Source organism: Astatotilapia calliptera, chromosome 2 (genome assembly GCF_964374335.1).
Source record: "Astatotilapia calliptera chromosome 2, fAstCal68.1, whole genome shotgun sequence".
In the NCBI taxonomy this organism is placed as follows: domain Eukaryota; kingdom Metazoa; phylum Chordata; class Actinopteri; order Cichliformes; family Cichlidae; genus Astatotilapia; species Astatotilapia calliptera.
In genome coordinates this window covers 23,155,705-23,173,759 of record NC_137423.1, presented here as the reverse complement: position 1 = coordinate 23,173,759, position 18,055 = coordinate 23,155,705, and the positions used below count along the sequence as shown (strand labels likewise).

At 42.7% G+C, this 18,055-nt stretch overlaps 1 protein-coding gene across 2 annotated transcripts in view; it reads left to right on the top strand.

Moving 5' to 3' along the window:
- Window positions 1-12,083: 12,083 nt before the first annotated feature.
- The window catches only part of tenm1 (teneurin transmembrane protein 1), a 191,642-nt gene continuing 185,670 nt past the window's right edge, over window positions 12,084-18,055 (top strand). For both annotated transcript variants that reach the window (XM_026188289.2, XM_080287598.1), the window contains exon 1: window positions 12,084-12,864. The gene's annotated coding sequence lies outside the window, so the exon portion shown is untranslated. The remainder of the gene's footprint in view (window positions 12,865-18,055) is intronic.

Below are 18,055 nucleotides of genomic sequence, written 5' to 3'. Positions count from 1 at the left end.
GCAAATAGCTGAAAGGGTTCTCACCCCATCAGCTCTATCCTGAAAGACAAGATGCCAAAGAAGTGGATAACTTTACAGTGTTACTTTTAATTATAGGAAAAGCACAGGTGTTGCTAATTACATTAATGATAGCTGTGTTGTGTTTAAGTGCCACAGTAAGACATGGCTGTGAGCCAGCGTACACATTAATAGCCTTCAGAACTCTGAAACGGAAGCAGCTGAAAGGAATTAGGCTATCATCATCACTATTATTACTATTTTTTAAATTTAATTCGCACGTGTGCTTTTCTTAGACTGACATGCCACTTTAAGAGCCTTATAACTGAAGGACACTTGTATCTAGGCGCTTAGCTTAGCAATATCTGCTTAGTGATTTGGCAAAGTAAAAATATTTAATGCTGAATCTTTCTCTAGCTTTTGGTTAAATGCAAAAACCAAAAAAAAATCAGATTTTAATGCTTAATTATGGGGATCGTATTACCAGAAATCATAGCTCTAAGGCTTTCAAATTCCACTTTAAAACACACCAATTTTAAGTTTTTACCTGCAGTCAAAGATGAGTAATTTTATGGATTTAAACAAATAGAGCGTCAGATAAAAATAGTAATGTTTCTGCTCGTGGGATAAGCTGTGCAAATGTTGGCTCAACTGCACCTGATAACAAACTGTCATTTCATGACTTTTGGCCAAAGGGAAAGTCACGGGATTAACTAGAGAGTGGTATCCCACCAGCATTGTTTGTCATCATTGCCCTTTGAGTCTCATTGGTTCATAACTTTATTGCTGAAAGCCCTATATTGTGTAACACGGTGGCTTTTTTAGACAAAATCAATGAATAATTTCGTTGGCTTAATATTACAGGCTGTGAGTTCTAGGAGCTGAGCTGTACAAGTGGGAAATTGGTTTTGGAAATTACTCTTTTTTTTTGTATTTATGTAAATGTCAGATATCTCCTATTTAAAGTTTCGACCTTTTCTGAGAAGTAATATTCAAACAAAATGCTGTTTTTATATCTCGCACAATAGCTTTGTTACAGACCTTCATACCATATGCAGAAAATGTCTGCCTTGTATGTGTGACTTGCCTTGATATGTCACTCCACGGGGCTTTAGTGTCATAGAAGGACACAGAAACAAAACAGAAAACTCCACACGCTGAGAGTGGAGATGTTAACAGCCAAATTCAAAGAGCTCTCCATTTTCTCTGAAAGCTTCGGGGTGTGATACCGTAATTGCAAAGGTATCAGGTGTTAGCTTGAATCCAGAGGAAAGGTCAGATAGTGAATTAATAAAAAACACGCCACAGTCACTCTTGGCTTTAATAATGTCACTGTCTTAATTAACTCGCCTATCAGATGTCAGGCGGAAAATCCATCTCCACTCAGAAAAATATCTGTGAAACAGCTTAACAAGGTTAAATCAAAGTGGAGGGAAGAGTTTACAGTATTTGCGCATGTCTGCCTGTAGGCTTTTATTACACTGACAAGCTGCGTGTGAAAGTGTTAACGGAGGAGCGTTTAACGCCTTGCCAACTGATGCTCCATCACAGATCAACAACACTGTACTCTCTCACGCCTGCAGGATCATTGATGCCTTTTGGATCAGCCCCACGGTGCCTGTGCAACTTTCAAATCCGGTCCTCAACATTACCTATCGATGTCTTCAAGTTCCCATCCACTGCCACACACACACACACACACACACTACTTAAATGCAACCCAATACCCCAGACTTGCAGGTCTGACTTACCCCTTCACTTCTCCTTCCCATCAAACTTGGCATGAGGCCGCAGGGTATCCTGCACTGTACCTCACATCTTTTGGTAGCTAGAATACAGAATGTTCCATAAATATAACAGTGCTCCTTGTTTAATATGACACCCACAAACCTTAGAGACACACAGAAAGTGGAGTGAGACTGTCTTCAGTTTTCATGTGAAAGTTCACATTCAGATTGGTATCCATCACAGAGCCATCAGGGAGTCAGCTAAGTCGTGCCAAATTCCTTGTTCAGCATGAGACAATGAAGCATGCAGTCAGAGACATGAAGAACTGTAATCTGTGGCAGGAAGGAACAGTGAGGGCCTCGATATGAAGCTTTAAAATGTCATATTTATGTAAACAGCAATTACAGAGGAAGTCCAGGAAAGGGGGATTCTTTTTGAAAAGATGTCAGGGCTATGCAGGTGTGTTTTGATTTGACTTGAATGACACACAATAGGCAGCATTAGAGACTGTAGTTTGTGAAGTTGTGTTTTGAAGCCTCAGTTTAGTATTTTGTGTCTTTGTGGAGGGAGAAATATTTGAATGAAAGTGTGCAATGCTAAGTTGGCAGTTAATAGTAGCTTCGCCTGCAGCGACAGTTGCCTCAGTGGGATTTATATTGTGAGGTAAAGACCCTACAATAATACAGACAAAACCCCAACAATCAGACAACCACTTTGAGCAATGGGAAGTGAGAGTGGGGGAGCAGTGGGAATGAAAAGCTCCCTTTTAACAGGAAAAACCAGGCTCGGGGAGGAGAAGCCATCTGCCACAACTGGTTGGACGTGAGGGGAAGGAGACAGGACAAAAGAGAGACATGTATTAATAACAATGATTAAATGCAGAGTTGTGTGTAAACACGTGGAGAGTGAAGAAGAAACACTCATGAGACACTCCCAGTAGCCTAGACCTACTAACTAAGGGAGGGTTTGAGGTCACCTGATACAGCCCTAACTAAATAATTACATTTCTAAATCAGCTAAATTGGAGCACAGTTCTTTGTCATATAACTGCATTAAAAATATTTCAAAAAGCACCAACACTACAACAAGTTTAAGAGATCAGTTTAGCTCAGCTAAAGCCTAACAAGCTGCTAAACTCATTTTTGACAGGCACTACCTCTGTCTCACCCTTAAGCACAAGATGTCTTCATGGACCTTTTTTTCGACAGCATTTGGTCCTTTGTGTTTGCATTATTTCCTCCTTTTTTCCCCACTGGCTCGTGTTTAATTGTCACTTTTTGCTTGGACTGGGTTAGGTTCCCACACTGAAAACTGATTAGTCATTGGTCAAAAAAAATATGTAGAGTTATTTAAAATGTGCCACTTAAAAATAGCAACCCCGCACGCTGTAAAATGATGAGGTGGGGATGACTGATGCCATAACCCTGTGTGTCATGTAATGCTGCCAAATGACACCTTATGTGTAACTGAGACACGTCGGCAGCTTTGACAAAACGGTATAATTTGATGCCCGGGGAATGAGATGTGGCTGGACAGCTTTTGAGTACAGCCACGTGCCTGAGTAATCACCAAGGGCCAACCCGTGGAGCTGTAAAATGAAGCCAGTGTGGAAGTGGAAAAAAATTGCAGTTCCTCTAGGAGTCGATCCCCACAGACGCAAAAACATTACTGCGTTTAACAGCATGCTTAAAGCCTGGTGCAAAAGAAGATTGTTTTGAATAGTTGAATAGTTTTATCTTCATAACAACTCAAAGCTCATCCACTTGGACGATTGAGTTAGGGGGCACGACTCACCCTGGCCCTCCAGCCAGTCATGGTAGACGACCGCCCCATCCTGAGAGGGTTCTGCTGGAGGTTTCTTCCTGTTAAAAGGGAGTTTTTCTTTCCCACCCTCCACCTGCTTAATCACTTTGCATTTAATCATCATTATTAATCTCTGGCTCTCTTTTATCTTGTCTCCCTCCCCTTACCCCCAAACAGTTGTGACAAATGCCTGATCCTGGTTCTGCCTGCTTCTTCCTGTTAAAAGGGAGTTTTTCCTTCCCACTGTTGCCAAGTGCTTCCTCATTGGGGGTTGTCTGATTGCTGGGGTTTTCTCTGTATTATTGAAAGGTCTTTACCTTACAATATAAAGTATGTTAGAGTGACTGTTCTTGTACTTTGTTGCTATATAAACACAACTGAACTGAACCGAGCTCATCCACTACTTAGTAGTCAAGTAATTAAGCTGGATCCCTGCACTGTATTTGTGCTGTTGGTGCCTTTTGGAGCATTTACAGTGGATTACAAATCACAACAACAGTCACCTCAAGGCACTTTATATTGTAAGGTAGACCTTACAATAATGCATACAGAGAAAAAAAACCCAACAATCATATGACCCCCTATGACCAACCACTTTGGCAACAGTGGGAAGGAAAAACTCCCTTTTAACAGGAAGAAACCTCCGGCAGAAGCAGGCTCAGGGAGGGGCGGGGCCATCTGCTGTGATTGGTTGGGGTGAGAGAAGGAAGACAGGATAAAGACATGCTGTGGAAGAGAGACAGAGGTTAATAACCAGTATGATTCAGTGCAGAGAGGTCTTGAGTGAGAAAAGTGACTGAAGAAGAAAAAGTCAATGCATCATGGGAGTCCCTTAGCAGCCTACGTCTATTGCAGCATAACTAAGGGAGGATTCAGGGTCACCTGAAAACTGAAGGCTCTCCCTCCCATTTTACTTTTAAATATTCTAGGAGCAACAAGTAGGCCTGCAGTGTGAGAATGAAGTGCTCTAATGGGGTGATATGGTACTATAAGGTCATTAAGATAAGATGGAGCCTGATTATTTAAGACCTTGTATGTGAGGAGCAGGATTCTAGTATTTTACTAACTCACTCCTTAGCACTAATTAGCCCATATATGTGTTTACCAAAAACGTATGGTTTATGAACGGACCTTGATAAGATAGCTGATAAAAGAAGGTTCCACCCTTTCATCCATATAAGGCTTAATAAAAGCAAACAACATGACAGCAAGCAAAGCACGAGTCCACTGTTTATGATATCCACCTGTCAGAAAAAGAAGCCACACCCCCAGTCATGCAAACTTTCTCCTTACCGTGTTTCTATAGCTGTAAAACCATTTTTTTGTACCAGGCTGTGAACAGACATATTTATGTTGTAAAGGTGGACGTCTCAACATGAGCGTCCATTAATGTGGGTTGATTCAGCAAACAACAGTAACCTAAACCCTACCTCAGAGCTTCCTGCACAGCGTCTCACACCTTTTCAAGGACGCATTTATTTCTGTCCGAAAACTGCAGCGCAGCGATGCAGTCTGAGCACAGGCTTGTTATCAAAGTCTGATTCAATCCAGACATCAGAGCACAAACAACAACAACAACAAAACAAACACTGAAATCTCCCAATTTAAATTAGTTGTTCACACTGTCAGAAAATAATATGCTTACAGACTCCATCACTAAAAAGCTGCCAGAGAAAGCGTGCTTTGAGGGCATTTCGGTTCTGTAAACTGTTTTGGCTCATAGCTACCTTTGTGAGGAGGGATGAAAACATTTAAATACACACAAGCTATTTTTGTTGTTTATCTTTAATATAACAGCGCAAGAGAAAAAGAGAAAGCAACCATCCTTGGTCATGATGAGCGTCGTAAGGAGCGGAAACATGATCATTCAAAGCTGGATTGATAAGTCACTCTATTGTTGTTCGCTAACCCATTCACGTACCACAGTCTGCCTGAGAGTAATTTGGAGCCAAGGGCAGTCACAGCTGAATTCTCATTGTGATCCACTGAAATACAAAAAGGGTGCAAAACAAGTTATTGGGAGTCTGGTGATATTTGTGAGTTTAAAGCTTAAAGAACACAGACGTAAAATGTGAGTTTTTGGTCAATATGTTATTAATCTGTCTGCAAAATGTTGATCCGTGAGCAAATTTTGTTTCTTAACTCATGCTACTCTGATAGCAATCACAACTACAGAGCTTTTTTTTTCAAGGCTTCTCCTTTAATCCTGCTCTAATCACATATAGCACAGAGCAGAAATTATTAGGCATTTTTAATTATTAATTTTAATATTCTGAATGTGCTATGCCTCACCCAGATAACATTTGCTGTTTCAGAGCTGGCCCTCTCCAGAGCACCACACATGTAAGTGTGTGGGTCTGTCCTCGGTAAAAGTAAAGATGATTTACTGTGTTGTTAGAGTTTTGCCGCGATGAGATTAGATTCTTTACCACCTCTATTATCTGTATTAACTGAATGTATGCTCATAGCAATTGCTTTATCTCTTAGCAGAAATGCATTGACACTGGGACACCGTGTACCATATATATATATATATATATATATATATATATATATATATATATATATATATATAATTATTATTATTTTTTTCCCTTTTGCTTCAGTGATTACACAACGACTTAATCTAACTTTTGACGGCTCTGTCTTCTAAAATAGAAGGAAATAATGCAGGATTTGTGCTGACATGTGAAGTCGGAAGGCTATTTTTCTCTGTTGTTCACAGCTGGGTGCTAGAAGCTGAGGAAATGCTATCAATCTTCTCCTCTAAATCTCTCAGAGAAAGTGTGTTTTCTTTGAATATCAAATTATTCTCTTCCACAAAGAGAAATCTAAATGTTTGTTTTCCGAGATATTCCTTAAGCAGTCTCACTGCCGTACACAATTTGCTTTATTTTATTTTATTTTTTTCGTCCCCAGCTGCGAAGAGCTTTTCTGCAGCATTGTGGGATAATAACCTCCATCAACAGCGCACTTGAATACAAGTGAATTTAGTATGCATACTGTTATCTTTGAGTATGCTTAATTTCAGCACTTTTCCAGAATGAACGCTATGCATACTGAGTATTGGTTACAATTAGCATGTCACTTATAAAGTTGGATACAGCATATGTCTTGATTTTAGCTGCTGTATTTCAGCACCATGGACAGAGCCGCTTCTGTGGGAAGCTGTGTGGCCTGTAGGGTGAAATTCTGCTCTACAAGCCTCTGCAGGGAGCACAGGTTAACAACAGAACAGCGCCCCTAGAGCAGGTGGGGATTAAGTCAAAAAAAAATACTCAAGGACACTTAAGCAAAGTAAATGCTTCCTGTCACCGGGGCTTGAGCTTAAGCCCACTGGTTGAAAGATGGGAAAGACGTGCTGACAACTTCATTGGCTCGAGCAGAAACAGGAAGAAACCGGAGAGGGGAATTACAGTGTTTGCTGCAGATTTAAATCAACAGCACTGTAACATGCTTAAAATGTTTCTCCAGGAAACCCCAAGGACAGCACCCCTCTGACCAGTATTACCATTAATATGTTTTATCTTCGGCGCACTCTCATGTAATTACCACTCTCCCTGAAGGCAAAAACCTCCCTCCTTGGCACTACCCTTCCTTGTTTCTTTTGCCTTAATTCAGACGCACACAGCCACGCACACGCACAAATAAAGACCCCTTTTAACAGCTGGGATGCTGCCAGCCTGTGTTTGTGTTGCTGCTGATAATGTGCCACCACTATATTTGTCACCACCACCCCACTCACTCAAACACACCCAAATAGCTATGCCAGCATATGCACAATCTACCCCATGGGTACCACGCGCACACATGTGCAGTATGCAAGCACTGGCAACCTTGCGGTGCAACAATTCACACCATGTGAATGCTTAAATATAAATCATGAGAAATACACACAATCCATTGTGTGCACACTCTGGGGCCAACCGGTGTGTGAAGCAATAAAACAGAGAAAAGAGTAAATATATCGCGTGCAGCTGGAATACACTGGTCACGCTCTATCTCCTGCTCCCGCGTACCGGGCCTAATTTCACATTCAGATTTTACATTCATGTCTAATTAGGAATAGCTCTTTCTCTCTACTCATTATCGCTGTTTGACCTTTTGCTTGGGCTGTTTGAGAAACTGAGCAGTAGTCAATGAGTGGTCAGTGATAATGGCTTGTCATTTAGCTCAACACATGCTGATTAAATAAGATAGGCCCATGCGTATATACCAGCCTGTTGTTCCCAAATGGGCTTGGCTAATACGGGGCACCTCCTGTAGTCATAAAGATGCTTGGACAACAATATAGCTTCAACAAGCTGCACAAGAACAAGAAGACGCAGCGAGATCAAACAGTCCCTCTGCTTACTGGGACTTTCCCCCCTTTCAGATTTTACCCAGTCTCCCTTATGCAGGCATTCATTGGCATGAATTAATAATACCACTTCAAACAGATGCAAATTCATTGTACTGTGTCCTCTCCTGTTTTGACAAATGCTAAGGTATGTAGGCAGACTCCATCTGAATCCGCTGCTGTGATGAATTCTCCCGAGAATGTGGTGCCTATGCCAAAACTAGACTCCCGTGGCCTTTTGGACCTCTAAGTTTTATAGACACAGCATCCGCACAATGTATATTGATCCCTGAGACACTGCAAAGCGAGTGCTGCGCAATGTGTTCTTGCATTTAAATACAAGAACATCATTTAAGTGCATCTTAATTTAGCATATAAAAACAAGCAGCACACAAATATACGTGAGCGCAGACGGAGACACGCACGACACTCACACAAATGTTGGCAGCGAAGTAGGCTCGGTATGTCTTTCATAAGCTGTGTCTGTGTGTGGGCTGCTGTGGCATGCATAAAATATTATTTTCTCAACAACTCGAGGTTGTGGAGGAGTTAGTTCAGGAAGGGGTGGGAGGGAAGGCCAGGGGATATACAGTATTTGGGCAGCTGACAGCTGCGTGCGCGTACGTCTGCGTGGGAGTCTTGGAAACGGGAGTGGGAGTTACTGGCGTTTGAAATGCAATGAGGTGCTTTTGAAAGGAGCGCCTGTCACAGGTAAGCAGGGTAGCGAGTGCAAGAAGTGTACAGTGATAAAAGGAGGAGAGGAGAAGTGCCCGTGCTTTAGGGTGGCGTTCGGTATCTGAGGGCTTTTTGCACAGTCTGAGGAAAGCACTCAACGCCACACACACTTAAATACAAAAGCTGCTGAAACATACATATACACTTTGATCCTTTTGGGAACAATCCTCAGATTTTAGGGGACCAAAGTAAAAAGCTTTTTTTTTTTTAGCCTTGGTTTTGGGACCAAAGAGTGTGCGTGTGTGTGTTGAAGCTTTGTTAAGCCCAGAACAAAGACTTGATTCCATTGCTCAAGGTGATTGAGAGATGCTCTTGATGTTCTCTTCGCTTTCATGCATACTGTAAGGATAAAGATATGCCTTATAAATCAATAATTCCTGCATCACGTGCTCGGAGCCCGTCTTTGGTGCAGTGATGTCCTCCCCCTGTATCATTCTGCGTCCTCTGTAGTGCAATCTCCTCCTCGCTCTTCACTAGCTATTGAATGTCAGAGCAGTGCTGCTTAAAAATATAGCTTTCTTTTAAATCCTGCTCAGTTTATACATGTGGATTTTGAAGTGGAATTTATTAATGTCATGCCCTTTCAGGGATATGACTAATTATGAGAGAAAGGTTTGAAGGAGAATGTGTCGCCTGGGTGAGGTTATATAGCTGTTTCATCTGTCAACACTTTGAAACTGGTTCACCGTGCTCACACATTAGGGCTCTTACTGTTGTTGGTTAATCAATAGCTACCTCTCCATGCTCACTTCTTTTCTTCCCCTTTCCTTTTCTCGATGGGAAGCAGATGACAGGCTTAGGAAAGGACAGGCTTTGACGATGCTGTCAAAATGTGTGTGTTTTTCAGGACAGATTATACCACCCCCTTTTTTTCTAGAGTGCTGAAGTGCTATCGAAAAGTTTTTTTTGTCTTTAGAAGAAAAAAAAAGAAGTAATAATTGAAGATGAAAATACTGTATTCTTGCCTGTAGGTTGAAGGCTGTGGAGGTGTTAATTTGGTTGTGAATGCTTGGAGGAAATGTAAAATGAAATCTGCGAGAATTTATGGTCGTGAAGCGTATGCATCGGGAAAGGTCACAGCTCTGTCATTTAAAAGAGGAGAAAAAAAAAGATTTCAATAAATGGTTGGCTCTGTCTCCGGTGAGATACTCGAGCTGCGTATGGCTGACTGGGTGATGCTGGAGCACTGGTGGAGAACAGAGGGGAGAAAGAGTGATGGAGCACATCCCTAACACCCTTCCGGAGAAAGAATACCCCAGTTAACTCTTAACGTCCCCCGAGATCAGGCCATCCACTGCAAGGGCAGAATAATACTGTATCTCTGCTGCAGCTGGTGAGCATTGTTGACAGCACTGATCCAAGATCCCTTATTAGAGAATGAGAGAAACCCCTTCAGCAACGTCACCCTGGAGAGAGGATGGTGCTAGGCAGGGGGATTGAGAGAGAGAGAGATGAGGGTGAAATAAAGCAGAAAAATAAGAGAAATTGTAGAAAATTGAAGGAATATTTTTAGAAGACTGCACAGGAAGAGGCAACCACACTGAGGGGAAAATAAAGGAGATAATCAACAGAGAGAATTACAAACTATTGAGAGAATAATTGTTAGTTTCTAGTTGCAACGTGCAACGGCTGCCTTTTTTGGTTTCCGTGGTGGAAAGATTGATCACCGGCCAATCGAACGCAGCCCACAAGGAGCAAAGAGTTCCGAGAAGTAGAAGCTGTGTTGGCTTTGCAGTTTGCATGTATGAGACTAAGTAATGCTCAAGGAAACTGCCTCCAGCTGTGAAGTGAAGTAGTGCAGGGATACTTGGAATCCAATATCAGTGCTAAGGCTTGAAGTAGCTTTAAGGCAAGGCTGCATTATAGATCTAGCCCTTGTTTCATGACAGCATGTGAAGTGCAACGTACCCCGAGCACGCAGGTTTTAATAGATGTGTCATAGGGGATGAGCATGCTCGTAATCAAGGGGAGAGGACGGGTGGCAGGACTGCGGACAACTTCCCATTAAAGTGATTCCTGCCAGACTACCATCTTAGCATTCACACCAGTAGCGGTTGCTTTCTCTTTAGACTCTCACATCGTCTTTTATGAACCTCTAAATCCACCTCTGTGCTCGCTGTTCCTCCCTGTACACCCCAGCTGAGCTTCCATGTTTTCCAAATAGGGCAGGAATAATTAGATGAGCAAACATGGTCTTATGGAGAACAAGCTCATCTTTTTCTGTTTCGACCAACTGCATTGGTCGAAACAGTATCTGATGAGATACTGTTTAATTAGGTCGTGTCACTTTAACTATAATGCGGTGACACCAGATTCAATGCAACTGACATTACGTCTGAAATGCACTCTAACCAGCACCATACAGCTTCTGCGGCTCTAATGAGCCTTATTATCAAATAAAATGTTGTCTGACTTTGCTCCAAAAACTTTCCCCAGCATGAAGTGTATTAGATACACTGTATCATAGCTGTACGCCAGGGCTAGTTATAAAACATTACTTTCATTTTCTTTGTGTCATCCTGTCCTTAATAAGTCTCTCCTGTATAGCAAGGCCAGTCCCCCCCCCCCCCCACCCAACCACCCCCTCTCCACATCTATTATCGCTCTCCTCCATAGACAATAATGTTCAAAAAGAATCACAGTAAAACACTGTGACATTTCAAATCTCTGCAATGAGCTGGTTGTCAAGGAGATGTCTCAGTGAGATGTGTCAGGCAAAAAGAGGAAGTGCTCTTTTAAAAGAGCGTTTACCCAGCCACCGGAGGTGTAATGTGCCTGCCATTAGGACTCTGCAGGCAAATAAGGGAGTTAGAGAGACGCACTGTTCTCCACAGTGTAAGAAAGCACCTTTAGAGATCCGGGGGGAGTCCCTCTGAATCCTGATCAAAATCCATTTAGAGTCTTGCGCAGTTAAAGGGAGCATGGTCCTGTAGTGACCAGGCAGCTGCATATTGACACACTGACACACACTGGTCATTTCTGCACCAGCCAGGCACAGTTAACATCAAACGGACAAGGACCTGGAGATCTTTTCCCCTCACTGAGGTCTCCTCTTGGATAACCTCATCCCCTTGGGGGGGAGGGGTGGGTGGGGTGGGGCGGAACTGTTTAGAGCGGACTGGCCGATGAAACTGACGAAAAGTGCCAAAAACTATTGTTGATAAAAGATGCATACTGCTGTGTTGTGTTGGGGGGATATAGCAAGACAGGCTGAAAGGCGGGTAGACTGAAGCAGCTGTCAAAATGGTTGTTTGTAGCCCCGCGCGTACAGCGCTTTGGGGAAATAATAAACTGCATCATTAGAACCCCTGTCATTCACAAGTTGTTTGTAGCAGGCTGGCTGTAAATACCCACTCCAATGCATCGCACATAGAGCACAGGTCAGAATCATTAGGTGGCTAATTTAGCAAAGAAAAACACATCTTATGAGATGGTGTGCAGGTGTAATAACACACCAGGCCCACTGCAGCCATAAATTAATGCCATATTCCATCTTCTGCTTAAAAGTAATTGAAGTGAATGCTGTTGATTTTTAAGGCTTTCTTTGGGTCCTATATATTTCCTCGCAACAACATGGAGTTTATTTTATTTATACTTTTTTGTATAATTTTTATAATGGGGTTTTTTTTATGGGGGGTGGGGGTGAAATTGCACCTCTGCAGCTCTCGGGCCTGTTGCTCCATGGGACCGGATGAAAAAGCGAAACTTTTCCTCGTCTTAATGAGTCAGCATTCCAGCGCAGGACCACGGTGTGCAGCCATATGGCACCACCTGAACGAGTCTGACTAGTGATCCAGACGACCTCCTGACGCCTGCAAGTGTTTGTGTCTGTGGCCGGTCTGTGCCACACCCCCTTCTCCTCGGTGCGGTGGTATGATCCAGGGATACTGTTATAGCACCACCGAGCCTCACCAGCAACAGCATCATCGGGTTCAACTGCGGCTAAACGCACCGCGCCGGGATCCCTGTCACACCGCACAGCGGAGCTGGCTCGCGCACAGCCCCGTGCGAGGAGATCCCTTCCTCCCCGCGCAAAATCGTCTCGTCGTCCTCCATCGGCATTTCAGCGAGCATCATCAGCATCATCAGCACCGCCGCCTCGAAACCAGACCGCGGAGAGAGGGTGTCTCGTCCACATTTTTTAACCGGAGCTCAAGTCACATTTCTGCCGGTGGTGGGGAGGGGGGATAGCACACACTTCGGCTTTTGCAGGCTGCTTATAGCACGGAATCGGACTAAAGGGATGTCTTTACGTCGGGAAGGTAAGCGGCACGTTCAGTTCTGGCCTTTTTAGTGGGCTCATTAAGCGGGGGAGGGAGATCGGGCTACGGTGCTGCTTGGCTAAACGAGGCTCGGGTGCCGAGACAACGTGAGTTTCACGGGAATGGTGATTATCAGCTGTTCTGATGCGCCGTGCAGTGCTATGACCTGTGCGTGTCTGTGCGCGCGTGTGTGTGCAGTGTATGACAGAGTGAGGCAGACACGCAGAGAGGGGGAGAGTATATAAACGTGTGTGTGTGCGTGTGTATGTGAGTGTGTTTGTGTACGTGTGTGTGGTTGGGCTTTTATGAAAACCAGTGCACCTCGTTTGAAGTGTGGGGATGCAGACTTTGTGCCTGTGTGTGTGACAACCTGTCTAAATGATGACGATCCGAGTACAGTGCGCGGAGCAGCAGGCTGCCAGCTTTGTATGTGTCGTAGCCGTTTTGAACACTCACAGCCTTGAGTTGTTGGGGTTTTTTTGTTGTTGTGTTTTGCTCCACTTCTGACTCGTCCGCTTTATCTCCATCAGCAATCAGATCCAGAGGGTGTAGATCTCTCTGACGCGCCTACCCGGGCTAGACATTACCACCAGTATAGGTCCAACAGGCACCGTGACCCACTGTGTTTCTCTGTTATTTTTACATCTCTCATGTCAACTCCTAGCCCTTCTGGATGGCTGGTGAGGCAATTTCTGGCCTAAATTATTGAGCTGCGTGATATCTATTTTCCACGTTGGCGCAGTTTAAAAATGTGTGAGGGTAAATAATTAACAGGCGGCAAATGCATTTTGATAAATCATAATTATTGTGAAGGCAGCGCAAATTGCACCGAGATGGATAGGCTCTGAGAGACTTAAATTAGACCTCCTCACTTCTCCCCTTCACAGCAGATTATAAATAATTGTTTGGAGTAAACCACTCAAGGCACATTTCCAATAAATAAATAAATAAGTCATAGATAAGACAACAACAAATAAGGAAAACAAATATATGAATAATGCAGATTTCTGAGGAATTCTCCAGATATATTATTCCATTAGCTTTGAACTCTCATTCCACATCTTTTCCGATGGTATTAAATCTGGCTTTGTTTGATTGAGGGGAGGCAAAAGCATTTTAATCATAAGCTATAATTCATCAGCATCTCTAATACATGCATCTAATGCATCACCCACTACAGCCACTGTACACATCTCTCAGAGAGCTGCATTAGTGTTTGGACTGTTTCACCCATCTGGCATACCTGATTCCTGCATTATTATTTTGGAGTGTTCAAAAAAAAGAAAACAACAAAAGCAAACCAACCCGGTGTGGCTTCTGCTGCAAGCTTTGAACTGTGGGGATTTTTGTCACACGGTGTAACCCTCCCGTGTCACTGCCCTACCTGGCTTTGCTCACAACGAAGCTGTAGCTGTGCTTTATTCTTCTTCAGCTTGCACATTATTGATAGTCATGATAAAAATCAGGCACTTTGTCTCAGCTCCATGTGATTAATAGAGTGCATCTTGTACAGGAGGCTTGATAACACACATACACACATGCTCTCTTCTTCACCATATGGACGCACACTCTTTTAGTCACATTAGTCATAGGGAGATGATGTGCATGCACTGGACCAGCAGAGGTTGATGGTTGGTGCTCTGGTGTAGATTGGCTTCGCGTCGTGGTGGCGGCCTTCTTGTCATTCGCATACATGCAGATGACTTTCAGTACTTCCGCGATGATCAACAGTGATTAAGTGCATATTTTTTTTAAATGGCACACCCATAATGGCAACACCTTAACAACCACAGGACAGGCCTTTGAATTGAAATGTCACTTCAGCAATTAAATGCTGCGCACACACCACTGATAAGGCCTTCCTGTCAGTCAACCAACTCACCACACCACCCTTCAATCACTCGGATATTCCAGATTGTACATTTAAACTTGAGCTAGCACACACACACGTACACACACACACACACACACACACACACACACACACACACACACACACACACACACACACACACTCTCTCAGCAGCAGTTAGCAGTTGTCGCTGTGCTAATTATCTCCCTCAGTTGTTGCACTTTTTAATTTTCACAATTGTTGTTCTTAAGCGGGCGGTGCATATGGTGTTTTGGAAATCCAAAATAGCTGCTTAGTTCCTTGGCTTGGAGTCACATCATTATTTCAGTGCAACTTCCTGACAATTTGGGCCCCGAGTGCCGATTGTTAGGATGCTGGCATTTTGCCTCGGCTGTCAGCAGATCCCATTGTCCTGTGTCAAGAAACCACTAACAAAAAAAAAACCAAAACAAAAAAACTGTTCGCTTACTTCCAATAATTTGTGTTTTTCTGAGATTTGAGTGATATTGCATGGCCTTTGGATAGTGCAGTGCTGTGCGAGACAGCGGGGGAGTTCTTTTTGTTATCCAGCTCTGCATTATTTATGAATTTTCATTCCAGGAATGCAGTAGCCCCTGGCACTGTAATGCTCCCCTCTCCCATGGAATCGCTCACAATCTTCCCTTCTGACCCACAAGTTTGTCCACAAAACTCATTTTCTTTAATAAAATTGGGGTCATGAATTAGCGAGAGGACAATGTGAAATGCATCAGAGGTTGTTTATTATATAGAGTACAACACTCAGTGCTGCAGCCAGGCAAAATGTGGCCCGGTGGGAGTTTTTATCCCTCTCTCTCCTCTTCTTCCTCTCGCTCTCTCTCTGCATGTCCATCATATAGTAGGAATGTAATTGCTGGAAAAGCATAAAATGCGTTTGCGTTCACCACCCGGCTGATAATTTCAAAGTAAAAGCGCTCACGCCAGCCAGCTAATCAGAGTGCTAGACCCCTAGACTTGCAGACACAAACACACATATACACACACACACACATACGCAGCGTAGACACTTAGAGATGTAACCACTGTACAACTTCAAATATTTACCTTCTTGCTGCAATGCTGCTCCATCCTCAAGAGGAATTGTTTAACAAATCCTGCAGTGCTAATTAGCGTTTCCTCTATTCATTCGCCTGTGGTTGGCCTCTGCAGCAAGGAAATTGCCAGCCTGTGATTTTTTTTTTCTTTTTTTTGAAAAAAGGAAATACAAAAGCAATATAGTGCTACCAAATTACCCTATAAAAACCTCACATAGTGAGCCCATCATTTAGACTTGACAATTCAGGCACTTGGAATAAGAAAGCAGGGTTGGCACCAAAGTGATTACTGTTAAAAAAGCAGTAAATATGAAAATGGTTCAGTTGATGGCTTTGCAGACTCATTAACAGCTAATTATAAAAACAAGATTCATCAAAACAGTTGAACTCTTAGATATTTGGTCGCCATTTATTGATAAATATCACAAAATGTTACTTCAGTAAGTATCATGTATTGTATTTTTCTAGTAACTGACCATTATTAAGAATTCAGTAGTTACATATTAAGCTTTGAAGATTTTTTTTACTAGTGAGTGTGTGTGTGTCTAAACCAAAACCTGGACCGACAGCAACAGAGAAACAGATAGAAATAGTAACCAAAATCACCTTCTTTGCCAATGCTACACACACACACACACACACACACACACACACACACACACACACACACACACACACACACACACACACACACACACACACACACACACACACACGCATAGATACAGTATATGCCGGAGGCACTCTTCTTTAAAGTACTCTGCTAAGTCTCAACTGGCATCTCCAGCCCTCTGTTCTCTCTTGTCGTCTTCCATTGGGCTATGGGCAACAGTCAGGAACTATTTACAGTTCAATAACTACTCAGGTGTTATGTGAGATTTCTATGACAAAAATGCAATCACAGCCTCCCTTCACACTCCTCCACTTTCATCCTGGTCCCCCTCCTTTCAGATTTCTAGTCTGCACACAGAAGGATCAGAACCACGAGAGGCTGGCTGGTCAAGCCCACTCTACCTCTCTTTAAAATATGAGATTAATTTGTCAAGAGGTGTGTGTGTGTGTGTGAAGACCAGCGCTGATGGCGCACACCTAGACAGAAATTTGAGATAGCTGTCAGAATATTTTTAATTTCAAACCTTAGCACGTGCGCGTTAAGGTTTGAGGACCTAATTTTGCGTATTTATGTTGAATTATATTACACACAGGGATACAGCAGACAATCTTTTTCATCGCTTATTAATACATTTTCTTGCTTTTTAAAAAAAATAAATAAATATGGTTCTTAGAATTTGTAGTGATGCCTTTAAATGTCAGCCCAAGAGCCCCAAGCGCAAACATACAAAAACAACAAGTTAATGTTAGAAGGAGCCATAACCTCGCAATATGGAATATTTTTGCTTGAGTAATTACTTTTAACCCTAGCAGATAAATGTTATTTCAGTCAATCGCTGAGCTATTTCGGTGTAATTCTTTCTTTCATGACAGCATTTTATTTTCTGATATTGCTGTACTGGAACTATCATAAAAAATGACAATGCAGTATCTAATGACACACATAGAAAGCACTTCTACATGGACACGCATCCCACTGTAAAATCTTTTATTAATCCAGTCAGCAGACAACTTTAGCAGAAGAAAAATCAATTTTTGTTTCTTTCCCAATTTATTACCACATAAATTGTCCTTCACCTCCAGGTCCACATCTTGGAATTAGTGTCAAAATAATTAAGTTTAAACCAATTATATCATATCCTGCATTTGTTCACACAGAGGACAAAGGGGCAGCTGGCACTGGCTAGCTTATCGCCTGCAGACACGGGAGCCATCAGGAGAGGGTACCGGCTGAAATTGGATGCGTCAGATATGCCGAAAAACTGCGCACGATCCACCTTGAGGGTGAAGCAAACAGCCATGGTTTAGCCAAGTTACTAACTGGAGACTAAGTCGCCTTCACGTCTGCTCCATATTAGCGCACAATGAAGCTCAACAGCACGTCACACACCTACAGTTGCACCTCAAGACCGTGATTAATAACTCAATATGAATGAGTTGCATCAGTAGCTTTGTTGCATGCCCATGAAATGATTTATTTAGCACTATAAAACACAGTGATATTACACTGTAGATCTCTCCGCTAAACGAGTTCATCTATTTCCTGCTGACTGGTAAATAGCCTCATGTGTATCATCAGTAATATTCATAGCTCTACTTTCTAGATGATCATGAATTATTAACTCATAGAAAAGATGAATAGCGCCAAAATGGT